Here is a 10091-nt window from a genome sequence, read left to right on the forward strand (position 1 = left end):
AAACATTAGATAATTTAAAAAATTCATTATTATATCAAACCAAAAGGTATTTACACACAAACAGAAGCTTAGAGTTTACTCATTGCAAAATGCTTTTCAAGATAGGGAGAAGTTTAGACTCTAAATATCAAGTAACTGTGTTAGTACTTAAGCCCACAAAGCTAGAATAGAAATAGAAATAGAAGGAAAAATGCAAACTATAGTAAAGAATGAAAAATAAAAATGTTTCAAAATATAAATTAATCAAGGGAATGACAGGAAATAGTAAGATATAAATGGTATGAAGAAAGAAAATTAAATTTGTTTATTTTGTTTATCAGGGTTATATCCACATTTCCTCATATTTCACACTTTGTACCTGCATTTCAGGATTTCTTTCTTTCTTTCTCTCTCTTTTTTTTGAAGGGTAATTCAATTTTAATTTATTGTCATCACTTTTTCTTTATGATCCAGATATTTGAAAATGCAAAGAAAACCAACTTTTCATGATATGTCAGGGACTGGCACTAAAAAAAATTCAGACTGCAAATGAGTTATACAAATGAAATATCAAATGGAGATCCAGTTATCAAAATGAAAGCACTCAACATATTAAAAGTTCACAATTATTTGTACAGAGCACATAAAAAGTCAGCTTGCTATCCAACCGCTGTGTTTTTAAAGAGCTACTGCAGAATCTGAAGAAAATAGACGTATTAGTTAACTTATAAAGAGATCAAAGAGCCTGAAACAAGTAGTAAAAATAAATTTTTTGCCTTTATTAGAATGGCATTAGGCCTTAAATATGCCAATTTTGGTAATCACAGTATTGTTTTAATAAGAAACGACTCTACAGAATTGCAATATTGGTCCAACAGTCTTGGCCTTCTTTTAAAGCAAGAAACAGAATGTAAGTAACCAGAAAGCAGGGCAGGCATCGGCTAACCCAGGAGACTAGCTTCTTAGATCCAAGCATTTGCAGAGAGAACCGTTGGGCTGGGGAGGGGTGGAGCAGCTCGAGATAACTGGAACCCAGAGTGTGTGCCAAGTCCCATGAGGCTGCTTGTTGAACTCATCTTTTCCTTGGTCACATTGTTTCCCTCCAATACTACAGTTTTTCTTTGACTTTTTTCCCTCAAAGTATAAAAAAGTATGAAATATAAACAAGCTCAGGCACTACCCACTCAGCAGTGCCCAATCAGGCATTACAGAGCTCTCTACACACCCACTGAGCCCAGCACACTGGGTAAGTCAATAATATACAAAATATCAGGGCACAGAAAGAACTAAAACCCATTTCTTTTTTGATACACATAAGATTCAAATATTCAACCTAAAGGAAAACAATCGTCTTGGCTCTCTTCTACATCTGCATGTTGACACACTCATTAAATATTCCTGTATGATCATGTTTGGTTAAAAACCTCAGAACCATCCATTCAGACAAAAACAGGTCATCAGAAAGATTATCTCATTTCCATCTCCCTGACCCCAATAAACAAGAAGTCAACTTTAGGACATGACTCCAAACACTGGATTGTGACGACAAATGCTAGGTCCAATTTCTTCATAATCCTTTTTGGTGTGGCATACTTGGTAGAACTCAGGCGTGGAAGCCAGCATTGACCCTCCAAACCAGACTGCATACCACTGCATATGGTGTGTAATAACTTGTACATCAATAGGCTTGGGCTTCAATCTACCACCACTCAGCTCCTCGCTTAACTTCAGCCTGGCATCTACAGTTCTCTTCAAATCTCTTTGCAAACGATGTCCAAAGTCCCTGAACATAGTTGAACCACCAGAGAGGACAATGTTCTTGTAGAGAGGACACCAGACATCAATGGGGCAATTCTGAATGACTTCATCTACATCTTCTGAGATAGGTTGTTGTAAAATCTGGATTAGCAAACTCTGGATGGAAAAAGATCTCGGGTCCCAGGAATCGCTCATAGCCAACATCAATAGAAAACTCTTTCTTTGAGATGGCGTTGACTCCGGTGTACTGTTCGATCCACTTTGACCCATTGGTGTCATACTTGTTAAACTCTTTTACTAAATCTGGGCAGACATAACTGTAGCGTTCCTTCACTGCTTTCGCAGTTTCCAAGGACTGCTCAGGAGGAATTCCTACTTCTCAGTCTCGCAGCAGTTGCTGAATAAAATATGTTATATCTCTTCCTGCGATTGGAATGTGTTTAATACAGCTGCTGATAACATATCCTTCAGCCACAGGAATGACATGAGTGACTCCGTCTCCACTGTCTATTACTGTATCCGTCAGCGTCCGCTCTCCTACTTGTCTTGAGGTCCAGGATGCAGCTAAGGCAAGAACAGCCTGCACAGCAATGTACAAGCCTGGAACATTGAAGGACTCAAACATTATTTCAGCAGTATATTCCCTGTTTTCTGGAGTATTCAGTGGAGGTTCAGTCAAAAGAAAGTAATGATCTTCAGGTTCTGCCCTTAAATATTTAAAAATCACTTGCTCCATAAACCTTTCCATTAAGTCCCAGTCTTCAACTATACCATGGCGAATTGGCCACTTTGTTGCATATGTGGGCTTTTCTATTGTTTCATCACCAATGAAGAAGTCTAGGTCATCCACGCCTTTCATCACCCTCCTCTGGGCTTGGTCACCCACTTTTGCAGACTCTTTAATGGCAATACATGATGGGATGATAAACTGTGGCTCTGTATTTCCAGCATATCCTAGTTTTGTATATCCCGTGCCACAGTCCACCACACAGGCCGGCAGCCGTCCCGCCATCTTCCTCCTCGCCCGCCGCTGCCGTCCCTTCCGTGCTGCTGAGAGGCCGGGGAGCTAGAGATGGGAGCTGGCTGACCATGCACTGGCCAGGGCCGCCCTCGGTCCGGAGGGAGGGAGGAAGGGAGGGAGTGCCTTTCCGCGGGGAGCCAAGATGGCCACCGCTGCCGACGCCCCTGCCAGGCCAGGCCCCCGCATTTCAGGATTTCTTATTAGATTATCTACAGAGTGATGTTGACTACCTCCTTAATAAAGTAAGAAGACAAAAATGGCTATATCAAGAACATTTACAGCTAGATTTCCACAATTCACTCAAATCACAGACATATGCTTTAATTTATATCTAATAAAATGTATTTATTTTTACAACCAGAAAAGATTGTAGAATAAAACTAAAACATATGTTTTTTTTTTCTTTTTATTAGATATTTTCTTTACTTGCATTTCAAATGTTATCCCCTTTCCTAGTTTCCCCTCAAAAATACCCTATTCCCTCTGCCTCCCCCTGCTCACCAACTCATGCACTTCTGCCTCCTGGCCCCGGCATTCTCCTATACTGGGGCATAGATCCTTCACGGGATCAAGGGTCTCTCATCCCATTGAAGACCAACTAGGCCATCCTCTGCTACATATGCAGCTAGAGCCATGAGTCCCATCATGTGTTTTCTTTGGTTGGTGGTTTAGTTACCGGGAACTCTAGGGGTACTGGTTAGTTCAAAATTTTGTTCCTCCAATGGGGTTTCACACCCTTTCAGCTTCTTGGGTACATTCTCTAGCTTCTCCATTGGGTACCTGGGGCTACAACCAATGGATGGCTGTGAGCATCCACTTCTGTATTTGTCAGGCACTGGCAGAGCCTCTCAGGAGACAGCTATATATGGCTCCTGTCAGCAAGCTCTTGTTGACATCACAATAGTGTCTGGTTTTGGTGGTTGTTTATGGGATAGATCCCAAGGTGTGGCAGTCTCTGGATGGTCATTCCTTCACTCTGTGCTTCACACTTTTTCTCTGTAACTCCTTCAATGGATGTTTTGTTCCCTCTTCAATGAATGTTTGAAGTATCCACACTTCTGTCTTCCTTCTTCTTAAGTTTTGAGAGCTTTATGAATTGTATCTTGGGTATTTGGAGCTTATGGGTTGATATCCACTTATCAGTGAGTGCATATCATGTGTTTCCTTTTGTGACTGGGTTATCTCACTCACTATAATATCCTCCAGATCCATCCATTTATCTAAGACTTTCATAAATTCATTGTTTTTATAGCTGCATAGTAATTAATTGTATACATGTAACACATTTTCTATGTCTATTCCTCTGTTGAGGGACATCTGGGAACTTTCCATGTTCTGGCTATTATAAATAAGACTGCTATGAACATAATGAGCATGTGTCCTTATTACTTCTTGGAGCATCTTCTGGGTATATGCCCAGGAGTGGTATTAGTGGTTCCTCAGGTAGTCCTTTTTCCAGTTTTCTGAGGAAATGCCAAACTGATTTCCAGAGTGGCTGTACCAGTTTGCAATCCCACCCACAATGGAGGAGTGTTCCTCTTTCTTCACATCTTCTCCAGCATCTGCTGTCACCTGAGCTTTTGATCTTAACCATTCTGACTGGTGTGAGGTGGAATCTCAGGGTTGTTTTGATTTGCTGATGACTAGGGATGTTGAATGTGAGAACTAATTAGGGGCCTGGGGAAAGAGGGAGAGGGAGGAAAGCCCATGTCCAGAGATCCACCTGTGCTCTGGGCAGGCATACTTGGGAAGGCTGTCAGACGCTCTCCTCTCAGCCCCATGTGGGCATCTAAGCCTCTGACCCAACTTGACAGGTGGTGGACAAGGGGCAGCCCCCAAAACCAAAAGGGGTCCTGGGGCTATACCCTGTAGCCCCAGGGTTATGAGAGAGAGGGCAGAGGGAAGAGAGGTTCCCACACAGGTAAGAATGAGCATAGTGGACTTTGGCTGGAATACAGGAAGGCCTTCCATCTGAAGATTAGAAATGGCTCATTAGGAGAAAGCCTATCCCGTCCTCCAATCACATTGGGCCTTGATGAGCAGAGACTGTCTATGGTTTTAGAGCTTTGTTATAGAAAGTCAGGGGAAAGAGAGAAGGTAGAAAAGAGAGAGAAAGACCGGCCATGGCTAAAAGGAGAGAAGGGGGAAAAGGAGAGACAGAGAAGAAAGGCTAGAGAATAAAATAGTAAGGGTGAGAGAAGAAGACAAAGAATGGAGAGAGGAGTGAGAGAAGTGAGAGAGCAAGGAGGGGCTAAACAGTCCCTTTTAAAGTATGCTGCTCTCTTTCTGTTGCATGGTAACTGGGGAGGAGTTTAGCCTGAAGGTCAGAAGCTCAGGACATTGCCTATGTGACTCCTAGCCACACACTTCTCCTCTGGGGCCTGAGGGGTAGTAACTTTGACAGGAGCCAGGGTTCCAAGAGACATGAGAGAACTTCTTCACTTCTTCCATCCCATGTAGATGAATTACCACCAATGGGTCCCAGGGTTCACACAACAGCTCTAATCTCTATGCATAGCCCAATGCCTCACAGTTGAACATATTTTGGGGGGGGTGCTTCTATACCCCATTTTTTTAACAGGATTATTTGGTTTTCTGTAGTCTAACTTCTTGAGTTCTTTATATGTATAGAATATTAACCTTCTATTGGATTGGTGAAGATCTTTTCCCAATCTGTTGGTTGCCTTTTTGTCTTATTGACAGTGTCCTTTGCCTTACTGAATCTTTGCAATTTTATGAGGATCCATTTGTTAATTCTTTTATTTTTCAATATGAAAATTATATTTATTATGTATGAAAAGAAGAGAAAATACACCTTGAAGCATTTACATATTTAACTCGATTTTGTACATTTTTTTCATTTTTATTAGCTATTTTCTTCATTTACAAATCAAATGTATCCCAAAAGTCTCTTATACCTTCCCCCCACCCTGCTCTCAAACATTTGTTAATTCTTGATCTTACAGTACTGTTTTTCCCCTGTGCCCATGTGTTTGTGGTTCTTCTCAGTGTCTCTGTTTTTTGTAGAAGTCCTTGATCAACTTAGACTTGAGCTTTGTACAAGGAGATACAAATTGACCAGTTTGCATTCTTCTACATGCTAACTGGGAGTTGAGTCAACACCATTTGTTGAAAATGCTGTGGTTTTTTTCCACTGGATGATTTTAGCTCCTTTTTCAAAGATCAAATGACCATGGGTGCGTGAGTGCATATATTTTTAATAGTAAATATTTTTCGTTTGCTAGTGACCGAACAATAATAGTTTCAGTTTTGAGTATGGTTAGACAAGGATGGATAACCCCAAAATTAATACAGCCCTTACATTAGGCAGTTTTTCTATTGTCTTAAGTAGGTATACCTAAAATCACAAAGCAAAGCTTTAAGATACAGCCTTTCATCCTTATGTCCTAGCATCTGGGGTTTTACTAAGTTTATTTTTTCACTAAGTACCTTATGTACAAAAATCTAAGGATTGCAAATTTTGTGCATATAATTTCTTTATTCTATCTTTGTTTAATTCTCTGATGATAGCAATAGCACTTTACAATTGTGTTAATAGATATTTTGAGTATTGCCATTAAGCTTAACAGTTGAATAACAACAGTGAATGTTGAAAAAATGTGGTCAGCATATAGGGAACATTGCTTTTATTCTTAAACTATTTTGAATTCATTATCTCAGATTAATAGGTTTGCCCTTAGTTCAACACTCTTCTCAAAGTCATTATAGCTTTTGGAGAGAGAGGTGATGGCTGTACAATGGGAACAGGCTTATGTGAATGTAAGAATGCATGTTTGTATGTGCATGTGTGTGTGTGAAACAGAAATAATCATTGCTTCTGGTTTATTTTCAATGCTTTCAGTGGTTTCAGGTTCTATATCATACAAAATTATTGCAACAGATAATAATAAAAACCTAAATGAACACAAACCTTTTAAAATATCTACTTGTTTTTAACTGAAAATTTATATTAAGATCACTTTAGTCACATTCTTCTTTGAGAATTAAGACAATGAAATTTAATATAGCTCCTACTCAGTCTGTCACAATGATAACATTTTGAAAAATAATCGTGAAATATCCAAGCCACAATTATAGCATTTATGTGATCTATCCATTTTATGTCACTTTACACAGTTTATCTTATATTTGTATATGTGTATAAGTGCATTGTTTATGCTTGTTTACTTGGTTTTGTATAATTTCCCATACGTACACCAATTTCTCCAATAACTTATCATATTTTAATGTACATTTAAGAGTTTTTTTGAAAAAATAATGCCCATATATAATATATTCTGATGATCACCCTATAGTTTTTGTAGTATTCACATCTATATCTCCCCCATATCATCCCTAATAGCTTTTGTTTCCCAGAGGATTATCATTTTTTATTTACTTAAGTGTTTTTTCTGGAATCTATTATTGCATTCTCTACAGTAAACATTTACATTATCAGTAGAATTTTTATTATTTCACTTTGACTCCTACATTTCACATTATTTATTTCTATTTCTTTACCAAAAGCCACTGATGTTTTGCTTATTTATTAATTTTATTATTATTTTAATTTCACATTTATATAATATAATGATGTGCTACACACACACAAACACATACACACACACACACAGAGAGAGAGAGAGAGTGAGAGAGAGAGAGAGAGAGGGAGGGAGAGAAACCAGTGTCATGAGAGGTGATAATCTATTCAAGGCAATGATTATAAAACATATACATACATTTATAATTCCATGTAATATATAGATGATGAGAGTGAGGACCATTATCAAGACTGCCGATCAAATCTTACAAACAAGATTTTGTTTCTAATGAGACATTAGGTAGTTAAAGCAAATTTATTTCTTAGAAAATTAAGGTAAAACAACCTTGGTAATAGGCAAAGAGACACCTTGTGCTTGCATTGTTCTTTTTTTTTTTTGTTTATTTGTTTGCTTTTTGTTTTTTTGTTTTTTTTATATTTGTTTGTTTGTTTGTTTGTTTGTTTGTTTTTCCAGACAGAGTTTCTCTGTGTAACCTTGGCTGTCCTGGAACTCACATTGTAGACCAGACTGGCCTCGAACTCAGAAATCTGCCTGCCTCTGCCTCCCAAGTGCTGAGATTAAAGGCATGCGCCACCACACCCGGCCTTAAAGATTTATTTATGTATATGAATGTTCTGTTTTTAATGCATATCAGAAGAGGGAAAGAGATTCTGTTATAGATGGCTGTGAGCCACCATGCTGTTGCTGGGAATTGAACTCAGGACTTCTGGAAGAATAGCCAGTGCTCTTACCTGCTGAGCCATCTCTCCAGCCCTGCTGGTATTGTTCTTATATCAGTCAGAGGTAGAGCAGATGGCAGTCCTTTATTCATCCTAGCTTGATGCCTGGCTTGGTGACCAAAACTGTATTATGCCTAAGAAACACAAAAATCTAATCAAATAAATTCAGATTGCACAACATGGGAGGAAGAAGGAAGACAGACACTTGTGCTCTTCCATACCATGTGTCCCAGGCAGGGAAAGACACCCACACTCCTGCCTTCTGCCCCACAGTACAGATATGCCATAGATACACAGAACTATACCTACCACCATGTAATACAGTTCACTCTGGCCTGATAGACCAGCTTGCAGGAAGATGCCACCCAGGATTCCCTGAGCTCCATGGCCAGTCTAGAGCCAGAGCTATTACAGTGTGTGATCAGCTGGGAAAGAAAAGTGGAGCAACTTGAGAATTGTGGAGAGAGATGAAACTGGAGACTCGAAGGTGGAAGAAGTAGACTTTTTTGAGTGGCCAGTACAACCATCTGGAGCCATGAGTGACATTTCAGCCAGAACTGTCTCTGAGGGTCATGTCAAGGTTCATGGCTGTACAGAAGCAGGAGGCAATGTCAATGTCTATGACTTACATTACCAATAGGGAAAATAGGGATGTCTCTGGTCAATGTCCAAAGGCTGCAAATTACAGACCTTGCCCCTTAGTGGCAGTACCCAGACAGGACCTGGTGGCTTGCCCTGGTGGTTGGAATAAGGGTGAGCCACTAAGAAGGTATGAATGTGGAAAACTAACCCTGCCAATCATCAGCCTTGGGATAGCACTTACAGGCACAAATGTGATCCCCATACACTGCCCATCGCCACCTTTGAAGGTTGGAGAGCTATTCCTACTCATCATCAGCTGCAATCCTCAGGAAATCAGGCCTACCACCTTCAATGGACAGTACAGCAGAGCTGACTCTAGTGATGGGGGCACAAATGTACCATATTTTCTTTATCCATTTTCCAGTTGAGGGAAATCTAGGTTGTTTCCAGTTTCTGGCTATTATGAATAAAGTGTCTATAAACATAGTTGAACCTTTGTGAGATGGTGGAGAATTGTTTGGGTATATGCCCAGGAGTGGTATAGCTGAGTCTTGATGTAGAACATATACACATTTCTGACAACCCACCAAATTGATTTCCAAAGTAGAGGCACATGTTTTCACTCCCACCAGCAATGGGGGAGAATTCTTTTTTTCTCCACATTCTCACCAATAGGTGCTATCACCTGAGTTTATGGTCTTAGCCATTCTGACTAGAGTAAGATGGAGCTTCAGATGACATTGAATATTTCTTTAAGAACTTCTCAACCATTTGAGGTTGCTCTGTTAAGAATTCTTTGTTTAGCTCTGTACCACACAATCTGTTGGTTGCTGTTTTAAACTATTGGCAGTGTCCTTTGAGTTACAGAAAGATTGAAATTTTATGAGGTCCCTTTTGTTGATTCTTGATCTTAGAGCATAAGTCATTGGTATTCTGTTCATAAAAATTCCCCTGTGCCCAGGTGTTCTGGGATTTTCTCTACTTTCTCCTCTATTAGTTTTAGGGAATCTGGTTTTATGAGGAGTTTCTTGGTCCACTTGGGCTTGAGCTTTGTACAGGAGATAAGAATGGATCAATTTGCATTCTTCTACATTCTTACCTACAATTGAACCAGCACCATTTGTTGAAAATGCTGTCTTTTTTCCACTGGATGGTTTTAGCTCCTTTGTCAAAGATCAAGTGACCATAGGTATGTGGGTCCATTTCCGAGTCGTCAATTCTATTCCATTGATCTTTCCAACTGTCTCTGTACCAATAACACAGTTTTATCACTATTCCTCTGTAGTAGAGCTAAAGGTCAGGGATGGCGATTCCCCCAGAAGTTTTTTTGTTGTTGTTGTTGTTTTTATTATTATTATTATTTTTGTTTTTTAAATTGAGAATAGTTTTTCACTGTCCTGCGTTTTTTGTTATTAAAATGAATTTGCAAATAATTCTTTCTAACTCTGTGAAGATTTGAGTTGGAATTTT

General features: G+C 39.4%; 1 pseudogene; it reads right to left on the reverse strand.

The window, feature by feature from the left end:
* Window positions 402–2939, reverse strand: Actr3-ps (actin related protein 3, pseudogene; annotated as a pseudogene).

The sequence above is a fragment of the Mus musculus genome, chromosome X (assembly GCF_000001635.26).
Source record: "Mus musculus strain C57BL/6J chromosome X, GRCm38.p6 C57BL/6J".
Taxonomy (NCBI): Eukaryota; Metazoa; Chordata; class Mammalia; order Rodentia; family Muridae; genus Mus; species Mus musculus.